The 23,621-nt window shown below is 48.5% G+C and overlaps 1 protein-coding gene and 1 long non-coding RNA gene across 2 annotated transcripts in view; one reads left to right on the top strand and one right to left on the bottom strand.

The window, feature by feature from the left end:
- Positions 1-14,109: 14,109 nt before the first annotated feature.
- Positions 14,110-19,412, bottom strand: LOC140608171 (uncharacterized). The gene is made up of 4 exons (XR_012010193.1): positions 19,228-19,412; positions 18,819-18,955; positions 15,823-15,993; positions 14,110-14,583 (listed from the first exon to the last, which is right to left on the bottom strand). It is a non-coding gene; the product is annotated as an uncharacterized lncRNA (long non-coding RNA).
- Positions 17,307-23,621, top strand: part of RUBCNL (rubicon like autophagy enhancer) — a 37,286-nt gene continuing 30,971 nt past the window's right edge. Inside the window, exon 1 of the mRNA XM_072783081.1 lies at positions 17,307-17,357. The gene's annotated coding sequence lies outside the window, so the exon portion shown is untranslated. The remainder of the gene's footprint in view (positions 17,358-23,621) is intronic.

The raw sequence follows: 23,621 nt of genomic DNA, 5'->3' as shown, positions 1-23,621 counted from the left end.
TTTGAGGGGTGGGTCTTAGCAAAATACTCACTCTTACTTTCAGAAGTAAGCACCTGAAGCCCCAAATGCTTACCCCAGTTGCCTCTGTGTTTTTACCCCTTGCAGAGCAAAATATTCTTTCCCCAATATGACAGAGGAAGACAGAAAAGCTGAGATTGCTTTCATGTAACCGTCGAGGGGTATCAAATACAGGAGAAAGGAGGAAATATAATGCAAAGATGATGGTAACCTCTTGGGGCTCAGGCCAGACTTCAGGAAAGGGTCTTTCTTTCCTCCAGAGAAGTCCAGCCAGGTGGGCCAGGGCTGGCAAGGCTGGGTGATGGCAGAAAGCAGTTGAAATCTGTCTGGGGCAGCCACTGAGAAGCAGGGTCTCCTGACTTCTGGGGCTGGAGAGCCACACACAGAAGAGATCAGTGTAAAAGTGCCCTTCGATGAGTAAGTGCTCGCTGTGCAATTTGGGAACTAATTTTATCTGTGCAACCCAGGCACATTCCCCACGTGGGGCTGCGAGGTGGCTCTCTTGTGTCCTCTCCTGCCTGCCATCATGTTAAAGAAAGAAAAATCCCAGCGCAAAGGTGATGTGGGAAACAAAAGCCACAGAAACATAGCTTCAGTTAAAATCTCCTTACGGCTTGCAGCCCACTGATAGATCCCTGAAACTGCAGAGCATGACCCTCCCCCTGGGCCCCAAGGCTGCCTTCATGTTTAAAAGGAAGCTTGTCTTACAGCATCTGGCCCCTCAAGGTCCTGAGAGCCTTGCTTCCAGATTCCTAGGAGACAGGTACTACCCCTCACCCCCACTAATTAAAAAGTAGAGTCACTCCTCACCATCCCAGTATAGCTCTTTCTGCTCACAGGTCCTGTCCCGTGAGCAGGGACGGGGTGGAGGGAGGAGAGAGAGAGGAGGCCCCTGACTCCCCTGACCGGCTCTGGACCTCTTCCTGGCAGATAGGAACGCTGAGACTGAGCAGAACGAGAGATATGGGAATACACTAAGGCCGCCACAAGAACCTCAAGGCCACAAGCTTCCCAGCCAGTGCTCCATAAGACACTGCCACTCACAGCCCTCAGGGGCAACCCATTAGGACCCCTCTCACCCTAGAGAGCGTTTTTCTTTCCTTTCTGCTCTCACCTTCACTTAGTAAACTTTCACTTCACCCTTTTGCATCTGGGAGATTCATTGTTTGACTCCGTGAGACAAGAACCCTGTAACCCGGGTGGTTCGGTCGGTTCAGCGTCTACTTTCAGCTCAGGTCATGATCTCGGGGTCCTGGGATCGAGTCCCACATCAGGCTCTCCATTCAGCGGGGGAGTCTGCTTCACTCTCTGCCCCTACCCCCACTTGTGCTCTCTCACCGTCTCTTTCTCAAATAAATAAATAAAAATCTTTAAAAAGAAAATAAAACCCTGCGATCCTGTAACAAAGTGATTAGATGTCCTTCCTTGTCCCCTCCTGCCTCCTTCCTGTCTCTCCCTCAAACAAAATTCCACTCATTTCCATTTGCCCTCCTTAAAATCCAGTCCATATACATCCCCCGCCCCCAACTCCAGCATGCAGTGTGGCTTGGAACATAGTTTCTTCCAAGGGATTTGGATAAGGATCCCGAGATGTTTGCAGTGGGCGGCGGCTTATATCCAATTATTCTTGCCCTCAACAGCTTCATTAATGACATGGATCCTAATGCAGAGGGGGAAAAAAAGCAGAAAAATGTTCACCTTTAGCCCAGAAGGCTGACCTATGGCCTGCATAGTTTTGATAAGCTTCAAATAAAAAGTGGTTGCTCCATTTTTAAAGGGTCCCAGGACCTCCTGTACATCTCAGCCATGGTTATCATATAGAATGGAATGAGAAATCTTGCAAAAGTAGTTTCACAAGTGAAAACTTGAAGAAGATAATGAGCCCTGGGTGTTATACTATAAGTTGTCACACTGAATTTAAGTAAAATATATTAAAAATTTTTGAAGAAGACATTCATGATCTCATACTCCCTGCACGTCCCTTCCCCCTTGAGCACCGAGCATGCAGCCACAAGCTCAATACAGCAAATGATCCTGTGACATGGAGATGGGCAGCGAGCAAGAAGATCTCTCATAAACCTGTCCCGAGAGCCAGCAGAGCTCACAGCCACAGGGCAGGGCATGAGGGGGTGGCCGAGGTCCGGGAGTGTGGCTGGCTCAGGGCACACCTGCGCAGTGCCAGAAAAACATCTCCGATGCAAGAAAAATCAAATGACATCTCACCTTTGAAAATAAAAGAAAGAGCTAGACATGTTTAAATGTCTGGGAGAACATAGGGGAAGGGAAGGAAAAATAAGATGAAAATCTGGAAGGAGGTAAACCACAAGAGAGCTGGACTCTCGGGAACAAACTGAGGGTCACTGGAGGGGAGAGGGTGGCGAAGGGGAAAATTGGGTGATGGGACGTAAGGAGGGCATTTGATGTAATGAGCACTGGGTGTCATATGCAACTGATGAACCCCTGACCTCTACCTCTGAAACTAGGGGAAAAAATGTATGGAAAGAGTTTACATATATTTATTTTTTAAATATTTTATTTATTTATTCATGAGAGACCCAGAGAGAGAGAGAGGCAGAGACACAGGCAGAGGGAGAAGCAGGCTCCCTATGGGGAGCCCGATGCAGGACTCAATCCCAGGACCCCGGGATCATGGCCTGAGCCAAAGGCAGACGCTCAACCACTGAGCCACCCAGGCGTCCCAAGGAGTTTATATTTAGTTTAAACATCCCTTTCAGACGGCTGTGAATACAGATCTCTTCTCAAATTAGAGTCCATTTGTCTACAGCTCAGCGTGGCCAAGAGGAATAGCAACATATGGTAAAAGTTTAGTTTATCAAGGGGAAAATAATTCATTTATAAACAGGGCTTTTACTTCTTTGGGATCCTCTGGGAATTTGGGAGTGAACAACTAAATACAGGAGTCAAGGTAATGTACGAATTATCAACTTCATAGACAAACACATCAGTGACCACATGACCTCCTTCCGGCAAAGCGTAGAGGTGGTGAGAAAAAAAGAAGATTTAAAGTTCTTATTTGCTGTCGTTTCTTGTATATATCCACCAGGTGAGGTGTTTGAACCAACGAGGTATTCTTTGGTGTCTAACTCTCTAAATAGAGTTTGTCTCACCTTTTGTATTAAAAAAATGAATTGTTTCCCCAGGAAGATAAGTTAGGTAGTAACTGAGATGCATTTCTTTCCTTTCCATAAGAGGGAGCCCTGCAGTGGAATGATAATTTTATCATCTGCAGCATTGAGTGTTAGTTAAATAAATCCAGGGATCTGTTATGTAGTGCTCTATTACAGTCAATCAAAATTAGATTTTTTTGAAAGATATTTCATGAATTGTGGAAATGCTGATGCTATAACATTATTATTATTTTTTAAGTCTGGATCATGCTGTATATACAAGGTGATTTTCTACTTGTAATAAATGTGTGTGCATATGCATAAATAACAGGTATGTGCATATATATATGCAAAAAGACAAAGGAAATGCACTGAAATATTAAAAGCTGTTGTCTATAAGCTACAAGGTTATGTACAACTTAGAAATTGAGAGTATTTTTCCATTCCAACTATCCTACAATAAATATATTTTACTTAAAATCAGAAAAAAGAACCACCTTTTGAACATTTATAAGAATCGTAACTCCCGAAGTGTCTAATCTGTGTCCTGTAGCATTCGCAAATATGATTAAATTAGATCATTTTGCAAACTACTTTTTTAATTAATTAATTTATTTATTTATGATAGTCACACACACACAGAGAGAGAGAGAGAGGCAGAGATACAGGCAGAGGGAGAAGCAGGCTCCATGCACCGGGAGCCCGACGTGGGATTCGATCCCGGGTCTCCAGGATCACGCCCTGGGCCAAAGGCAGGCGCCAAACCACTGCGCCACCCAGGGATCCCCCATTTTGCAAACTATTTAACTTTGGTTCCTTGGCTCCATGCTACCCTAAATCTGCAGAACTGTCTCGAAAATAATAGCCGCTGATAATGGCTGGAGAAGCAGCTCAAGGTTTCCTTTAGTGGGTCAATGGCACCACCACTGGCAAGAGGGAACTGATGCTCCAGAGTAATCAGAAGGTGCTCGCTTGCATACAACTCCATTCAACAGCGTCTCTAACGATGAAGGGCCATGTGCTGGGGGTGTGGGGATTCCTTTTAGGAATCTGGCCCTGGCTCTGACTTGCACACCAAGGGTTTAGACAAGGAACTGCACAGACCTGATGACCCTAAACTCTACTTCGGCTCAACCAGACCCACACAAAGGAACAAACAATGGAAATGAGGACTACATGGGGGGATATACGTGGCACTCGGGCAAATAGAAAGACATTCTTTCTTAGGACTTAGACATCTTTAAAAGATCATCAATTGTTGGGGCACCTGGGTGGCTCAGTTAGTTAAGCGGCCGACTCTTGATTTCACCTCAGGTCATGATCTCAGGGACCTGGGATCAAGCCCCGAATGGAGCCCTTGGGGTTGGCTCCTTGCTCAGTGGGGAGTCTGCTTCAGGATTCCCTCTCTCTCTGCCCAGCTCCTTCTAAAATAAATCAATAAATCTTTAAAATAAATAAATAAAAGATAAATTGTTTAGAGCAACACTGGGACTACCTTAAATATTCATATTGTCTAATTTTTAATAATAGCTCTATTTGAAGTAGGTGCTCTTGTAATAAATGTGTGTGCATATGCATAAATAACAGGTATGTGCATATATATATGCAAAAAGACAAAGGAAATGCACTGAAATATTAAAAGCTGTTGTCTATAAGCTACAAGGTTATGTACAACTTAGAAATTGAGAGTATTTTATGTACACTTTACAGATGAGCAGACTAAGGCTTAGAGACCTGAAATATCTTGCCCAAGGTCAAATAAACACATTCCTTATAGTCTATTGCCTTATGCCACTGACACAGTAAGTACGAGGTCCCATTGCTAGAATTATGTGGAAAGGGGGGGGAATGTATTGAGTAATTGCTATATTTAGCTGCTTGAACAAACGCCTCTTTGTTTAAAAAAAGACATTTATTGGGACACAGTACCATGTTACTCATAAATCTAAATATGAAAGTCTATAAAAAAGAGTCAGTTCTGATTCACCGAAAAGGAAATGCACTGAGATCCAATGGATTATGATAAGGACCAGTTGGGTTTTATGGGAATCGACATGGCAAGCAGCGGCTTTTTATGGCAATAGCTGGAGGAGAGAGAACAACACTATGAAGGAATCTTTGTGTTTCAAATAGATGTCGTTTATAATTTCCATTTGGATTAGGGGGAAAAAATGGATACAGGATAAATAGCATCCGTCCCCCTCCCCCCATCAAATAGAAGGTTATTCAAGGAAAAGAATACATTAAAAAATACTCATTTTTAAATCTACCCAATATGTTTGATGATACAAATCTCTATGACTGCACCTGAGCCTTTCAAGTAGGGCACAGTTTCATGCAGCAACATATAGATTTTCTTCCTGATTCAATAGTATCAATGCCGACCAGGGAAAACCATGCTTGCACTTGTGTGCATGTGTGTGTGCATGTGTGTGTGTGTAGTGCTGGTGAAGCAACCCACCTACAGAAATTTGTTTTAAAGAACTGACATTTAGGGGCGCCTAGGTGGCTCAGTCAATGAAGTGTCTGCCTTTGGCTCAGGTCAGGATCCCAGGATCCTAGGATTGCGCCCCACGTCGGCCTCCCTGCTCAGTGGGAAGCCTGTGTCTCCCTCTGCCCACACTCTATGTCAAATAAGTAAATAAAATCTTGCAAAAAAAAAAAAAAACCCTAACATTTATTAAGTTCCTACAAACTATCAGAAATGTGCCACACACATTTTAAAATATTTAATTATCTGCAATACAGTGGTTTCCCAGAAATACAAAGCTTGGTCATCAGATGGCCAAACAGATTTCTCGGAGACAGCTGGTCTCCATCCACGGTTCCTGAATATGCTTTGGAGCCGTAAAGGTGAAATGGGTGTGTTTGTATTAACGAAGGTGACTTCTAGACCCCCCGGAGGGCTGGGGCTGGTTGCCAGGAGGACCAAACATGTGATTCAAGGTTTGGGAACTTTCAGCCCCACCGTTGGGGCCTCAGAGAGGAGACAGGGGCTGGAGGTCGAATCAGCCAGTGGCCAAAGATTTAGTCAATCATGATTATGTAACGAAGCTTCCATTAAAAACCTGAACTGGGTAGTTTGTTGGTCTTTTTCAGAGATTTTTCTACCCTTGGGAAACCAAAATGCTTCCTCATGCCGCCCAGCCACGAGGAAACTCCATGAGGACAGAGCTGCTCTGTTCAGGACGTCACTGCGTGCTTCTGTTCATCTGACTATTCATTTGTATCCTTATCTTACTCTTTAAAAAAAAGGTAAACCTAAATAAATGTTTCCCTGAGTTCTGTGAGCCGCTCTGGCAAATTAATCAAACCTAAGGATGAAGTCCCTGGGACCTCCAGTCTGCAGCAGTCGCAGCAGCCTGGGGCTTGAGACTGGCCTCTGAAGTGGGGGACAAGGCGGGTGGCAGGTGGCCTTGCGGGACGGAGCCCTCAGCCTGTGTGATGCTACCTCCGGGCCAATAGTGTCAGAATTGAGTGAAGCTCTTGGATGCCCTGCTGGTGTCTGAGAATTTCTCGGCGTTGGTCGTGGTGAAACCCGCCCCCGTGTTGAAATTGGGCTCAGGAACTCTAAACAATGATCTCATTTCATCTTCATAAAAACCTATAGGATAGGTGTTATCATCCTTTTTTTTACAGATAGGGAAAATAAGTGCTCGTGAAATGGTCAGCCCTGTTAATAAACAAGGTTCTAAGCATTTATTACATAAGTTCTCCGAAATAATCGTATTACCTATTTTGACCTTCATCGTCACCGTATTGCAGTGGATGCGCTCATTGTGCAGCACACGGAGGCCTAGAGAGCCTAACTATCTTGCCTGATGTCATGTAAACACTCACCATTCATACTATCTGCGGCTTTGTGTCCTTGACAGAGTCCAAACGTTAGTCCCCATTGGTTCCCGGCCTGTCTCTGAGAAATGCATTCCAATACCAAGAAGACAGATTTTAGCAAGGCACTTCCTCATTTATGATAACCGGGAAGAGGCTGGCATAGAGCAGATCCACGTCTTCACACCTGCACCTCAGTCCATCAGGAGGGTGCCTTTTCTCCCTTAGTTTCCATAATGTAATGGACACGGGTTTGGGATGCTTGGGTCTTAGGTTGCAGGGAGTCAAGAAGAGTCTGATGGTACCAGAAACGTTTGTGGGATGGTCCTTATGGAAGATGAACGTGGGGCAGAACCAGGACGTGGCTCCCCGCACAAGAGTGGGTGCACACCAGTGGGTGACTTCTCCATGCCAGGCCCTGTGCTAAGATCGGGAAGTGCAGGCCCAGGCGCTGCGTGGGGTGGGCATTCTATCCATCTTACAAAGAAGGGGACTAAAGTTCAAGAGGCGAGCGCCCAAGGCATCCAGCTGGTAAGTGGCAGAGGGACAGGAGCCCACAGATGTCAGGTGGGGAGCCCCCCCTCTAAACACAGCCTGACTGCATTTTGGAAAACTAAACAGGGGGGGAAGACCGCCGGCTGAGGAGGAACGAGCGGCCTTGCCTACCCACCCTGTTTTCACTTGTATTCACTGCCAACTTGAGAGGATTTGAGGAGGGAACCAAAACCAATAAAAGGAAGACTTGGGGAAGAAATCAAAATGGATTAGACCCTACAAAGTAGAGACGTCGATGAACCGAACACGTTACATAAATTTCAGTCTGGAAAAAAGCAGTCGGGATCCCTGGGTGGTGCAGCGGTTTGGCGCCTGCCTTTGGCCCAGGGTGCGATCCTGGAGACCCAGGATCGAATCCCACATCGGGCTCCCGGTGCATGAAGCCTGCTTCTCCCTCTGCCTGTGTCTCTACCTTTCTGTCTCTGTGACTATCATAAATAAATAAAAATTAAAAAAAAAAAAAAAGAAAAGAAAAAGAAAAAAGCAGTCAAAGCTATATGGGAACCAGGACTCCCGGGGTCGCAGGGCTGCCAGATATCGTCTACCTTATTATCCTGATAGAATGATCCAGTGTATAATTGAACACATGATGCTCTCGCTTTTATGCAAAGACCTGCTGCTACCAACCCTCACGTCAGCAAGCCCATCCTTAAGTCTGGCCGAGGGCTGCTTGCCTAGAAAGGTTGGAGGGGTGCCTGGGTGGCTCAGTTGGTTAAGGGTCTACCTTCGGCTCAGGTCTTGATCTCAGAGTCCCGGGGTCCAGCCCCACATGGGGCCCCCTGCTCCCCGGAGAGTCTGCTTCTCCCCCTGCCCCTCCCCTAACCCCCGTTAGTGCCCAGGCCACCCCCCGACTCTCTCCCACTCACTTTTCTCCCAAATACATTTGAACAACAACAACAACCACGACAACAAAAAGATTTGGGAGAGACAAGTTCCTGAAGCTGGGAGGGTCACATGACCCCAAATGATGCCAACAGCTTCATCAGGAGCCCTCTGCACCGACAGCCAGTCTTTCTGTGCTGCTCTCTTGTTAGGGAGGGTTGTCAAAGCACCATTGAAGCCTCTTTTTTGTTCTCTCTTATAAACCATTAGTTGGGAAAGGGTCTGGTATTTTGCAATTGCAATGCATCCACGAAATGAATGTGGAACTTAAGGCTTTGCGTGTGCGACCATTGGGATCCATCTCAAGAGTCATTCACGATGCACCGCACCCCTCACATAAACCCAGCTTTCCCTCCCTGACTGTCAGCAGCATCTTTGTTGCCTATCGAGTGGCCTGTGAGTCTGTTCGCACGATTTTGTGCCATTGATCTATTAGTTGACGAGAGCCTTGAGCGTTAACTAGTGAGTTACACTGTCTTTCTGAGGTTGGAAGGAAGAGAAGACCCAAGCTTAATGCAGTTTAATACCTTAACTATAAAGTCATACGTCGGATGCTTCCTGTGTACTAGACATTGTGCTCAGTACTTTACATTTACTGTGTCGTTCGTGTGTGGCTATGCCGTACTGATGACACAAATGCTTGACAAGTCCTGTGTTTCCCTCTGCAGCCTCAATTTGAAGGAATCTAATTTTTCTTTCTTTCTTTTTTTTTTTTTTTTTTTTTTTTTTGCAGCCTTCCTTCACATCTCTAAATCATCCGGACGGAGGCATGGTGATCATTTTTGAAGAATCGGGTGTTCTTGGCTTGACGTCAACTCAAGAAACGGAATAGTCAATCCCACTTAAGACATGAGGAAAAAAAAAAAAAGGAATTTGAACTCCTATTTGTAACAAAGCGCATGGAGAGCAGGATGAGACAGGGAGTTCTGAGTAATGGTCCAGAACAAACGAAGAGCTCAGAAAGAATGACTAAGGGCATGGCCACAATGTTCTCTGCCCGGACTATTAGATCACCCCAGGAAAACACACAGCTATTTGAAGATTGGAAAAGAGCTTTGTGTGTGCCCTCCAGCTGCTCCCTTGCCTTCTTACAGGCTCTGGAAAAAAAATCAGTGGTGGATCTCACAAGTGATTCTGTTCAGGCCTTTGCTACTGGAAGTGTGGCCTGCAGCTCAGCAGCCGTGGCATCCCCAAGGAGCTTGCTGTAGCATGTGGGGCTCCTCCTGAGGACCACTGAATCTGCACTTTTTCAAGACTCAAGGGGATTCCCATGCACGTGGGAGTTGGAGAACTTGAGACATTTTAGATCACCAAGGAAGGAAAGTGCAAACATCACCAGGCTCGCAACCTGATCCCGTCCCACCATCCAGAGCTCTTTAGCTTCCCTGTCCCTAGGCTAAGACTCCCAACACCTTCACATGGCCTTGGACTCCCACTGCCAGCCTCCTCCCCTCACTCTTCCCTTGTGTGCTCCACCCAAGCTCAACAGGAAACTTTTTCTTCTCCGTGTTGCACATATCTCTGCTCATTGAAACAGGACTGTCTTAAAGCCAGGGAAATATGGCACTAGTTAGGGGCGATGAACATAAGAAAGTGGTGCCGTGGCCCCGGGAAGGGCAGTGAATGTGCGTGTGGCTGGGTCAGCATGTCAGCTCTGCACACAGCTGAATTCAAGAAGCAGAGCTCGCCCTGGGAAGGTTCTTGAGTCAGCAACTTTCAACTAGTGGTATTTTTCAAGGGACCTTTGTGTTTACACTGGATTTGACTCGCTGACAGTAGCTCCAACACCAGAGAATGACAACAGGACTCTTGGGAGCCCTTCTAAGTTGGCCAACTGTTGTAATGGTTCATTGAAATGCTCTGCTTGTCTCTCCTTCTTCAAAGAGGCCCAGTGTTCCATGCTGTACGTGATATGGGTGTCAGCTGTGTTGACAAGAATGTCACAAGCTCTTTCACCCCCCAGCCTAAAGAACTTCCTCACACTGCAGAGTCCAAATGAAGCTTCCTCTTGTGAGAGAAGTCACTACTGTCTGCTAGGACTGGCATTTATTTTTAAATTGAATCCACATTTTCTCTGCAAGCAGGAGAAAGAACTGGGTATTATCGTCACAAGTTTCTCTGTTACTTCACGTCCGTATAATTTAACTACCAAGTTCTTGATAGCAGAGGCCTTCGCTCACAGCCAGCTCAGGAGAGAGATGGTTATCCTTAGGGTTCCAGGCTATCAGAGGTACACCAGTCGTGGCTTACAGGCTCCATATTTTGCCAAAATTTACTTATTCGGCAGATATTTTTAAGATGGCCATGTGATGTTTCTCTCTGATGATCAGAGAGGAAAAAAGAATTGAGATATTTCCAATGGAATCCAGGAAACCACTTGGCAAAGACTCTACAATGCTGCTCCAAAACCTGCATTTCATCAGTGCAAGCAAAATCACTCAGTCTCTTGGAGTCTGTGACTTAAAACAATACAGATTTATTATCGTGCATTTCTGGAGGTCGGAAGTCTCAAGCGGGTGCTATGGAGTCAGAATCAAGGTGTCAGCAGGGCTGCGTTCCTTCTGGAGGCACCAGAGAAGAATCTACTTCCCTGTCTGTTCCAGCTTCTGGAAGTTGCCTTCATTCTTTGGCTCCTGGCCTATTTTCATCTTCAAAGCCAGGAATGGCTAGCCAGGTCTTTGTCACGTTGCATGGCTCTGACTTTCCTGCCCCCCTCTTTTATTTACTTGTGATCATATTGGGACATGTGAAAGGTCCAGCATAATCTTGTCATCTCAAAGTCAGTTGATGAGCAACCTACATTCCATCTGTAACCTACATTCCCCTTTGCCATGTAACATAATTACTGGTTCCAGGGATTTCCGGGGATAAGGATGTGGATGTCTTTGGGGGACCATGACTCTCCCGTTTACAGGACCTGATTTATTTTATTTATTTATTTATTTATTTATTTATTTATTTATTTATTTATTTATGTATTTATTTATGTATTTATTTATTTATGTATTTATTTATTTATTTAAGGGCCTGATTTAATTTAACCAAACCCACTGGCAATTTATAGGTAGGGAGGAATGATAATTTATTACTGTTTACTATGAAAGATAGAACTTTGGGGAAGTAGAGTAGGTGGGAACGCCCATGGTGGCTGGTATGCACCTTCCTTCCCTGTAGGTAAATTGATACAGAAAGTCTACTTTTAAGTAGAAGCCAGCCTGGAGAGCATGAGATTAGAGCATCAAGTCAGGCTAAACGGCTTAACGGCTGATGAAATGAATCAAGAGGAGAGAGAAGCTGATGGTTGGCTCCATCTCCGCTCACTTCTCTCCAGACTGGACACCAGTCTCCGCTGGTGTTCATTTTACTGGCACATTAAAAGATTGTAACTTAATGTGGCAAAATAATTTGTTGAGAATTTAATTTCTATGTCATTGTTCATGATAATTTATTGAGCAGTGCACTTATTTTATTCTTAATGCTTTGCAGAAAAATCCAAATGAATGAGACCACTGTTCTCTCATCTCCCTGAAGAGGCTCAGTAGGGCCTTGAGTAGCCCAGGGTGGAGCTAAGAGATTTCGTGTTTAACTTAATTGGAATTAAGAAAGGCAGGAGTTGCCTGAGTGGCAAGTGGCTTCTTCAAAAAGAGGAAGATTTTTTTTTTTTTAATGGGAAGGGCAGAGAGGGTTTGTGAGAGAGGGACAGACTCTCTGAAGGGGTAGCATTTGAATGCTGAGTGACTGGACCCCTAAGAGACTTGTGAAGCATCTTGGTACCCACACTCGGCGTAGAGCATGGAACCGCTCCAATTAAAAGATTTCAAAATTGAGAATCTCTGCAGCAACTTTGATGGAAGAAACCAGAAGTCTTTCCTCAGATGTCACACAGGTACCTGAGCTCTTGAGAAACGCCAAGGAGGGGGTGAGGCTCTCCAGCGCGTGGTGGATTTTTCTTGCTACTTTTTCAAGTAGGGATACTGAGCCAACTAAATCTGATCCTGAAAAAAAAAATTAGAAAAACCAGGTAACTTTTTTTTTTTTTTCTTGGTATCCAGGTTATGGAGAAAGATTCTCACCAGCCACACAGGATTTAATCTAGGCGTAGCTTTTCCTTGTCAAACAGTCCATGTGGAAATGACTTAAGGAATGAATGGTCTAACCTCGGCTAGAAGGCTACCCGAAAGGCAAATGAAAATATCAGGCAAGCAACATAGAAGTCCCAGGTCAGCTCAATGTGAAAAATATAAGATGTGGTCGATGGCTTGAGGTATAAAGGTAGGACAATGCAAAGAATGTTCCCAGAACAATCGGTGGGCCATTGAGGATCTTAGGGTAATTGAGGCCCAAGTGAGAGAAGAGACTGGAAATTGGGTTGAGATCACAGTAAAGGACACTTCACGTGTTGACTAAGAAACCGAACGTTGGACACTAAGTGTTCCCAAACATGAGATAATCGAAGCCCAGGGTCTTTCTCTTTCGTAGGACGGCATTCAAATCACACCCCACAAGCTACCTGAGCAGTTAACAAATACATGGAACACCAGAAACATGAGAAGTACGGGACCAGGCCCACGGGAAGGAGGTTGTGGGGGAGGAAATTCAGAATTGAGTAAGGTCCTCCTCGGTCCACAGCCTCGAGTGCAGGACAGCATACAAACCACTTACAATTTTTAGTCCTGAAGGCAGATGACTATGCACCACGGCACTCATGTGCGAACCCCCATGTTCACGTACACTGCAGAGCTTGTGAAAAGAGACCACAGAACAGGTGCAGCTGGTGGTTCTCCCAGCCCTGCTGAGGGTATTTTCATAGAGGAAGAGTGGGAACTGTGGAATGGAAAGTGGAGGAGAGGGACTGGGGACAAGGTTTACGGATTATTTGTCAGGCTGAGGCCACATGCCCTTCATCTTGTCATCCCCCCTGGAACAGGCTGACCTTGGGTATGCGTGTCTGGTATTCCTGGTTGGCTGGAAGCAAACAACATTTTCACCAGAGCCCACAATCCTTTTGCTGGTTTGTTACAGAAGGAACAACAGGCCTGAAATGGAGTCACTTGGCCCCACAAGAGTAAACCGAGGTTTCATTAGGGTTTCGGCTACGCCTGGGAACGTGTCCTTCAACCAGTCAATCTGCAATGAAATGGTCAGTGCTAGTGAGGTTAGTCTGCGTGATAAGCCCCTGCCTTTCTCCCAGACGAAAGGGATCTTGCTGGAAATAATCCTTCCTTTTGTTTTGACTTCCTTGGCCCGCCCCCTTTCTGCCTTTAAAAAAACCTTCCATTTTTGTACAGAGCCTCGGAGCTCCTTTCTGTTAGCTGGAAAGGATGCTGCTTGGTTCATGAATCATGGAATGAAGTCAGTTAGGGCTTGAAATCTACTCAATTTGTTTCTGAACCCGTTTTGGCTTTCTTTCTCTGAAAGGTAAAGAGCCTCTTGCAGGACGTGGCGCTTCTGAATATGCCCCTCACAACCCCCCAAAGCCACCGATCGCCAGCAGAAGCAAGCAGCAAAGTGGCAGGATTACTCTTCCTTCTGAATGAGGGGTGCTACAACCCAGAAGCGAGGCCCTGGCACCCCTAAAGGAAAGCAAAGTAAGGTAGGACAAAATTCACGAAAAGAGTTTCCAGGGGCAGAAGCCATCTCTTGGCATATTGCTTTTACTTGGGTTTTTATTCCAAAGAAGTAAGACATCATGATAACAGATCTCAAATATTTTTTTTGTTTTTTTTTTACAGATCTCAAATATGTATGTAATATATATACTTACATATAATACAGATATAACACACATATTTAACACAATACATATATAGTGTGTTATAACACACATTATATTACATAACACCCATTATATATATTTAATATACAGCACACATCATATTAACATTAATATACACTATCTATTATATATTACATTAATAGATACATGATGTAACACATTATATGTTAAAGAATATAACACACATTATATTTAACATATACAAATAGTATCTATAATGTATAAATGTTTATTATTTACATATACATTTATTATATATAATAAAATAAAACTACTCAGGAAAAGCAGAGGCTGGTTTTCTTTTTCATGGGGAAGGTCATCTTCCAGGTCACAGTGCCTTCCATGCCCCAGGGCCTGGGACAGTGAGACCATCAGGAACAACTCAGGCTTCAGCTAGTCAGACATATATATATATATAGGCACACACAAATATAAACACACACACACATATATATAACATATAACATTGTAACATTATAATACATATATTTTCAATATATATTTACATGCATGTATATACATACACACATGCATATATACTTCACTATAGTAAAATATACATACCATAAAATTTACTATTTTAACTGTTTGTGGGTATGCATTTCAGTGCCATTAAGTACATTTGCAACCATGTGCCACCATCCCCACTATCCATCTCCAGAACTTCCTTATCATCCCAAAAAGAAACTGTGCCCATAAACCAATAATTCCCCATTTCCCCTCCTCCGGTCCCTGGTAACCTCTATTCCATTTTCTGCCTCAATGCATTTGCCTATCTAGGCTCCTCAGGCAGTCACCCAGATGTGCCCTTTTGTGGATAACGGGTGCTTCAGACAGAAAGGAGGAAAAGAAACCAAGGCAAGCCAAATGCAGCCTCCCTGGGTTCTTTGACTCCCTGTCGCATGTGTTAACCTCCCTCTCGGGTGGGATCCTACCCCCTTCCCTGGACGGCTGTGATGGTATCAGTTTATCTCTTTCCCTCCCTGCTTTGCACAGAGACTGATTTCTCCTGTACTGATGTGGTCGGGCGAGCTCAGAACCAGGGTCGCAGCCCTGCTCATGGCACAAGTCACCTCTCGTGAAGTCTGGCTGGGTTGGGGCAGGCAGCTGCCGGCTTCCCGTCTCCTCCGAGGCTGTCTTGGCCACAGTGGAGCCTTGTGTGTGACCAGTGGGTGCTGGGCCTGGGCCCACCCAGCTGAAGTGGGGGGGTGTTCCCAATGGTCTCACTGCCCCTGGGCCCTGCGGCGTGGAGGGCACAGCGACCTGCAGGATGACCTTCCCATGAAAGAGAAAACCAGCCTCTGCTTTTCCCAGGTGGTTTGTGGCTGGTGATGGTCGGCGATGTTCTCAGAATTGAACAGCTAACACTAGGTAGTCTTGGGACGCCCACCCTCAGCAGGACTTGGGAAATCCTACTTCCAGGACTCTAATCCCAGAGGGGACAGTAGGTTTCCAGTGAGTATTTCTTAAATGAAAACAAAACAAAACAAAACAAAACCCGTCCTTGAGCTTTCTTTCTTCGTTGTAGAGATACTTTTCCAGAATGTGGGCTTCCTTTATCTGTGATAAGCGAGTGGGCACGTTCAAGTCTGTAAGAGGCCTGCAGAGAAGCGCAGGGGCCGGCCTACTTACCTCCTGGTAAAGAGCGTGTCAAAGTGGGCAGCCCGGGTGGCTAAGTGGTGTAGCGCCGCCTTCAGCCCAGGGCCTGACCCTGGAGTCCCGGGATCGAGTCCCACCTCGGGCTCCCTGCATGGAGCCTGCTTCTCCCTCTGCCTGCGTCTGTCTCTCATAAATAAATAAAATCTTCAAAACAAACAAACAAAAAAAGATGGTGTCAAAGTGACTTCAAGGGGGAACTGCCCAAACCTTGCCATCTTGGTCTAAAAATCTCCTAGTGCCTTTCCGAGAATGTTTTTCTTGCCTTGGACTTGGGTCTTTAAAGCCCGACCGTGCTCTACCAGCTGTGCGACCTTGGGCAAGTAACTTAACCTCTTCTACACACAGATTTCTCCTTTGTGAAATGGAAGCAGGTGATCTGTTTATTCTCAGCGATGTCCACAGGATAGTTCAGAATAATTTGGAACCTGGTACCAGGGCGGGCAGTGCACATCCATGGGCTGCCCTCCCTCCCTCCCTCCCTTCCTTTCTCCCTTTTTCCTTCCTTCCTTTCAATGTAAAGGAAGCCCTTCCCAATCTGCCTTTAGCCCATCTGAATTCCTGGGGCAGAACCTCCAAAGTCCAGACTCCTTTCAGGTCCAAGCCTTCCTAGGCCTCCAAACAGGCTCCCCAGGAGTGGGGGGGCGGGCAGCTAGCTTGTCTAGGGGCGCTGATGCGGACCCCACCGTCTGCCTGGAGCGGGGACTCCCGGAGCTGCGCCTTGGCCACCCCACTGCGGCTGTGCCAGGGACAGGGATGCTCTGCAGAGCCATCCAGCAAAACCAAGGCCCCGTTACCTGCCACCTGGTTCCACAACCTAGAAGCCACCAAGGAAGCGAGGGCAGGTTGCTTGCAGCCAGCAGACAGGCTGGCCGGCCTCTGTTACCAGGGCGGGTAACTCTGAGACCCCCCGCCCCGGGAGAGATCGGGGCGCTGCTGGGGCGCCTGGAAGGGACGGCCGCGGGGCACGCAGCCTCCTGACCCTTCCTTAGGGCTCGGGTTTCGAATTGTGAGCACTTTGGGTTTGGCTTGGCGGCTTCTCCGCAGCGTCCACCTGGATCCATCACACCTGGATGCTCCCCCCCCCCTCCCCCCGCCCAGGTGTGATGGAACCGCAAACCCCGGCTTCAGCAGGACGCGCCGACCTGGGGTGGGGGTGGGGGGTGGGTGCTGCCGCCAGGTCCCGGGAGGGGGGCTCCCGGCGGGGCTCGGCGAGCAGCAGGTGCGGGGGGGCCGGGCCCCAGGTCCGCGTTGCTCGGGTCTGCGCCGCGGAGGGCGCGGTGGGCCCCCCAGAGGGCAGGGCGCGGCTTGGGGGAGGAACCGGGGCGGGACCCCGGCTGGCCCGGCCCGCGCCCCCAGCGCTCGGCCGCGGGGGTGGAGCCGCGCGGGGGCCCAGCGCGTCCCGGCTCCGTCCTCCCGGGGCCCGCCCGGTGGCTCCGCACGGGGGGCGGCCGGTCAGGCGCCGCTGCCCCTCCGCGCCCCGCTTCACGGCGCCCACCTGGAGAGCAGGGGTGAGGCGGCCCGGGCGGGGGGTGCAGGTGCTGCGGGGAGGGGGCGGCGAGGGGCGCGGGGAGGGCAGCGCGAGCGCGTGGACACGGGCTCCCCCGCGGGCGGCGGGTTTGCCGGGGACGGACTCGCAGGGGGGCGCGACCCGGGGCCGGGAGCGGGGACCTCGGGGCGGCGGATGTGGGCGACTCTGCGGGAGCACAGAGCCCCGGGCCCCGCGCCGCGCTCGGCCGCGGCGGCTTTTGTCGCTTCCCCAGAAGCGCGCCCGGCGATGGCGAGGGCCGGCGGGGGCTGGGCGGTCCCCTCCCCACGGCGCCCACACCTCTGGGCGTCTCGTGGCGACCACCACGCGTGTGGCTGCTTGAGCGAGCTGGGGACAGCCCGAGAGCGCGGCACCGGGGGCGGTCCGAGCGGCCCCAGGGTGGGGGTGTGTGTGCCCCTGCTGAGATGGCCGGGGTGGGGGTGCACCTGATGAGGTGGCCGGGGTGGGGGTGCACCTGCTGAGGTGGCCGGGGCGGGGGGGGGTGTGTGTGCCCCTGCTGAGATGGCCGGGGTGGGGGTGCACCTGCTGAGGTGGCCGGGGCGGGTGTGTGTGTGTGTGTGTGTGTGTGTGCACCTGCTGAGATGGCCGGGGGTGGGGGTGGGGGGGGGTGAGGGTTCACCTGCTGAGATGGCCGGGGCGGGGGGGGGGGGGGGTGGGTGCACCTGCTGAGATGGCCGGGGCGGGGGTGGGGGGAGCACCTGCTGAGATGGCGGGGGGGGGGGGGGGGGGCGGGGGTGCTCCTGCTGAGATGGGCAGGGGCGGGGGGGGGGTGCACCTGCTGAGATGGCCGGGGTGGGGGTGCACCTGCTGAGGTGGCCGGGGCGGGGGGGGGGGGGGTGTGTGCACCTGCTGAGATGGCGGGGGGGGGGGGGGGGGGTGCACCTGCTGAGATGGGCAGGGGCGGGGGTGGTGCACCTGCTGAGATGACCAGGGGCGGGGGGGGGGGGGGTGCACCTGCTGAGATGGCCACGGGGAGGTTCCCCCCACCCCACCCCACCCCCCCGCCTCCCCGACCCCCCTCCCCCGCGATCCTGGACGCTGTCAGCTTGGAGAGCGTCGAGAACCTTCACAAGAGGGGTTACTCATTGGGTTGAGGGCTAAAAGGAAGGGGTGCCTTCCAGACCCACCTGCGGCGCCCCCGGAAAGATGTTTGCGCTGAAGGTGTCTCAGGAGGGCTGGGGGGGCCGAGGGTCGCCCTTGGGCGCCTGTGTGCTGAGTGAGGGAACGTCCCTGCCCTGCTTCCCCGGGGGGCGGGGGGGGGGGGGGGTCGGGCAGGGCCACGCTTGGCAGGGCTTGCAGCGTGGGGTGGACACAGAGGTCTCACCGTGCGGCCCACGCCCCTTCCTGGCCCAGCAGGACAGCCTCAGGGGAGCATTGGGGCGGCCGCTTGGGGTGGTACTCACCTTCCCCCCCCCCCCCTTACCTGCCCTCGGTAGCAGGATGTGCCTGTTTCTCCGTGTCTGGCCGCAGCTCCTCTTCGCAGCACATCAGGGGACACATCAGGGGACCCATCAGGGGACGGGAACTTTGCCTTCCTCATCTTCTCCAGGGCCTGAGAGGCTAAGAAAGTTGACAAATTGGTAGTGACCTCTGGTGGGGGTGGGGGGGCAGGGGGGTGGATCTGATTTGACTTGACGTGCCCTACAGGAAACCTTTGAGCTCCGAAAACAGGGTTGGCCTTCTGGAGTCAGAGTTCTTGGTTTCTGATAAGGGGAAAACAATGTCAGAGCCAAGGGTCACTCTGCGAGAATCAGCATTTCCGTTTGAACGATCCCTAGAAGAAGCAGGAGCTAAAGAAAGAGTCACCCTGCTTGCTAACAGGTCGTCCCCACCTGTCTGAGGGCACACAGCTAGTGGCACTGCCCGCCAGAGCAGTTTCCCTTGTTCCTAAGTGGAGATTCCTGTTGCTAATATGGAAAGGAAAGGTCACAGGGTTGCTCGTGTGACTGTTGCAATTTAAGCAGCTCTTTGTAAATAAGCGATTCCCAGCCATTGTAAAGGAGAGCAGGACTAAGGCCTGCGTGTCACGTTGTATCTGTTCTAAAAAGATAAAATAAGGTAAGCGGGACAAAGCCACCAAGGCCTCCGATTGGTTTTTCTTTTTCTTTTTTTTTCTTGTATTTTTAAAATTTTGTTCGATTTGCCAACATATAGTTTAACACCCAGTGCTCATCCCGTCAAGTGCCCCCCCCCCAGTGAGATTGATTTTTCATTTTAATTGAAAGGAGTTGTGGGGCACCCCGGGGGGACTCAGAGGCTGAGCCTCTGCCTCCGGCCCAGGCCCAGGGGTCCTGAGATGCAGGCCCTTGATCCCGGGGTCCTGGGATCGAGTCCTGCATCCGCTCCTCACAGGGAGCCTTCTTCTCCTTTTACCTGTGTCTCTGCCCCTCTCTCTGCGTCTCTCACGAATACATAAATTAAAAAAAATTTTTTTTAAGAGTCTGATTAAAAGGAGTTGAGAGGTGACTCATTTACAAAGTTGAGAAGTAAAACTAAGCCTCCTTAATTGTGCTGTTGTATATGCTGAACTACAAATCTTTATAAAATAACACTGATAGTGATGATAAAGCTAAATTTTATTGAATATTGTGTGTCCGCCTGATTATATGCATGTTCCAGTTCATTGAGTTCTCACAACAGTCTATAAAGAAACTGAAACACAGAGAGGTTAAGTGCCTTGCCCAAAGTCACACAGCTAGTAAGTGGAGAATTTCTCAGATTGGCATAAAATTATATTTGATGGGGACCGTTGTGTGTGGGTTTTTTTTTTTTTTCTTAACTTATGTACTGGGTTTTATCTCCCACATACATAGAGGCAGCATTGAGGGCGAGAGCAAGGCTCCAGGTCCCCAGTGCTGAGCTTGCTGCCGTTGCTGGGTGGTCTCCTCTTTACTTCCTTTTTCTGGGCCTCCGTTTTCTCATCCACAAAATAGTCACAATAATCCTATATTGAAGGAATGCTTTACTTCTCGCTGGAACATGAAGTGTGAATTGTGAAAGAGAAACCAGTCCAGCAAGTGAAAAAGAAGTTTCAGAGGCAAGTGGCTTTTGTCTTCATTAACAGTCGGCTGGAAAATGATAAAGGAGAAAAAGCCAAAACAATCTACACATGTAAATGTGATCTGCCCAACTATTAATGTTTGGAAATTACATTTTTAAAAAAAGAACAACAAAACTTGAGTTCTGTTCTTGGAGCCTTAGTTTTACACTTATTAAAATAATAATAATAAATGTAAATCAGACCTCAGAGCTTTGGGGGGGCAGGTCACAATGAAAAGCACCCCCCGCCGGCAGGTGCTTTTTGTCTTGTTGATTTCGGGATGGAGGGCAGGGTGGGGGTTTTGGTGGTTTTTGTTTTTTATCCTTTCACTTTTCTACATTCTTTTATTTCAGCAATCTGTGGTGGGTCAGAGAAAACTATCTGGAAAATATATGTAAAGTCCTTCCCTATTCTCTCTTTCTTTGGAAATTGTTCTTAGAAGACAGCTTGCAGGATAGCTCTTTTAAATACGGTATGTCAGAGGAGTTGAACTCTTGTTTATGCACATTTTAAGGGTATTTTAAGGATACGACTCAATCATCAAATCATTTGAACTGTCTCATGACGTATGTAAAATGTGTTTTTTGGATTTTTTTTTTTTTTTTTTGGATTGGTTTGGTTTGGTTTTGGTTTTGGTTTTGGTTGCTCACCCTTCATTTAAACTCTTAGTGTCTGTGGAGATTCGGACCAAGGGAGGTAAGCATGACATTGCCAGCAGTCCCGTCCTGCTTGATAAATTTTAATGTTCTGGAGAAATCTTTGGGTCCGTGAGATTTGAAGGTCTTTCCTTTACCCCTGTGCTGTTATGGGGAAGAATGTAAACTTGGGAGCAAGACTGCCTGGAGGTGAAATGCACCATTTACAAGCTGTGCCTCGAGTTCTCACCTGTAAAATGAAAATAGTGTTGTTATAGCTACCTCATAAAGTATTAGAAGGATCGTGTGTGTGTGTGTAGAAGCATCTAGAACAGTGCCAGGCAGACAGTAAAAGCCATGTAAGTGTCAGTTATCAACTGATGATGATGGCCAAGATAATAAAAGATGAGTACTCTTGGGGAAAAAAAATAGGACAGTAAATGAGGATAGCGCACCCCTTAGGGATGCAGTTTTAAAAAGGGCTATGAAAAACGTCTCATTCCAAAGGTAAATTCGAATAGAGATGGGAGTTCATGTAGAAGAGTCTAGATGGGTGTAGGGGTGCAGAAGAGTATAGAGCTGTGGGGATGGAGAGGTAGTAGATAAGGAGGTCAGACAGGTACCCAGGGGTACATGGACAGATATAGCAATGTGGAATTCTTTCTTTTCTTTTAATTTGTTGTTTTTTTACTCTTTCTCTGAGAGAGAGAGAGAAAACGAGGCAGGGGGTGGGGGTGGCGCAGAGGAAGAAGGAGAATCTCAAGTGCACTCCACGCCCCGGGCTCGATCTCATGACCCTGGGATCACGAACTGAGTGGAAATCAAGGTTAGACGCTTAACCGACTGAGCCACCCGGGTGCCCCTGTTGTTGTTGTTGTTTTAAAAACTTTTACCTAGGGAGTTTGCTTATGGAAAATTTCAAACTTAAAAGCACAGGGAATAGGACATGTACCCTTCTCCCATTTTCAACAGTTCTCACCATGGCCAGTTGGGTGTCATCCGTATCCCCTGCTGGCTCTTCCCACGGTATGACTTTGCCAGAAATGATTTCTACGTACGTCTGTGTATGTTTCTCAAAGATGGGCACTTAGTCCCACGTAAGCACACTACTGAGCTGCATTGATTTTGTTTCCCATCTGTACAGTGGGACCCGCACAACCTGCCTGGCGGTGCTGGTCTGAGGACGAGGGTGGCGGTCTGGACAGTCGTGTAGGGTGCGGTGACCAGCGAGTGCCCAGTGACTGGTTGCCATCACACTCATGAAGTCATCTTTACCAGCTCTCAGTTTTTGTGTTTTTTCCTCTTTTCTTTTTCTAGATAGTTCAGTTGTGGCAATTTCACTTCTACTTCCCCTGTCTCCTCCCTGCCTACTTCAGGCGTCTATGTTCTGTGTTCCCTTGATCTACGCTCTGTTTCCCCTGAACTTTCAGTGCCGTTGTGTGCAGCCTGACCTACAGCTGGTGCTCCTCTGATCCCCGCAGCCCATGTGATACCAGCACTCTCTGGGCGCCCTACACATGTATGTATTTATTTATTTTTTGACAGAGCGAGAGAGCGAGAGAGAGAGAGAGCACAGCAGGGGGAGCGGCAGAGGGAGAGGAAGAAGCAAGCTCCCCACGGAGCAGGGAGCCTGACGCGGGGCTCCATCCCAGGACCCTGGGATCCTGACCTGAGCCGAAGGCAGACGCTTAACCGACTGAGCCACCCAGGCGCCCTTTCCTAGACCTTCTTGAAGGATGACGAAGGGAACTTCTTCCCATTTCGTTGTATTGGACAACATTATCGAGATTGAGATAGGAGTCACATAACCTACAATTCACCCATTTAAATTGTACGGTGCAGGGGCCCCGGGTGGCTCAGTCAGTGGAGCCTCCGACTCTCGGCTTCATTCAGCTTAGGGTCATGAGATCCAGCCCCGCCTAGGGCTCCATGCTCAGCTTGGGGTCTGCTTGGGATTCTCTCTCCCTCTTGCTCTCCTCCTCCCTCCCTCCTCTCAAATAAATAAATCTTTTTTTTTTTTTAAGTGCTGCTTTTAAAGTGTACAGCTCAGTGGCTTTAGTATATGCAGCAGATATGTGTCCTCATTAGCGTTGAGATCCCCAAAGATGTATCCTGTAGGGCAGCCCGGGTGGCTCAGCGGTTTAGCGCCGCCTGCAGCCTGAGGTGTGATCCTGGAGACCCAGGATCGAGTCCCATGTCGGGCTCCCTACATGGAGCCTGCTTCTCCCTCTGCCTGTCTCTGCCTTTCTCTCTCTCTCTCTCTGAATAAGTAAATAAATAAATCCCTCTATGGCTTTCCCCATTCTGGACATTTCATTAAAAAAAAAAAAAAGTACCTATCAGTATGAAATGAAATATCTTTTGGGACGGGCTGTTGGACTACGCATATCGTTTTCAGGGCCTGTCGGTGCTGCAGCGTGTCTCAGCACTTCACTTCGTATTGCGGCCCAACGACCCCGCTGTTACACGCTTTGCTCGCCCCGCCATCAGTCTCTGGACGTGTGGGTGGTTTCCATTTTCTTGCCTATTCTGAATAATGCTGCCGTTCACA

Source organism: Canis lupus, chromosome 17 (assembly GCF_048164855.1).
Source record: "Canis lupus baileyi chromosome 17, mCanLup2.hap1, whole genome shotgun sequence".
In the NCBI taxonomy this organism is placed as follows: domain Eukaryota; kingdom Metazoa; phylum Chordata; class Mammalia; order Carnivora; family Canidae; genus Canis; species Canis lupus.
The sequence above is the reverse complement of the archived record's forward strand: the minus strand, read 5'-3'. Positions and strand labels throughout refer to the sequence as shown.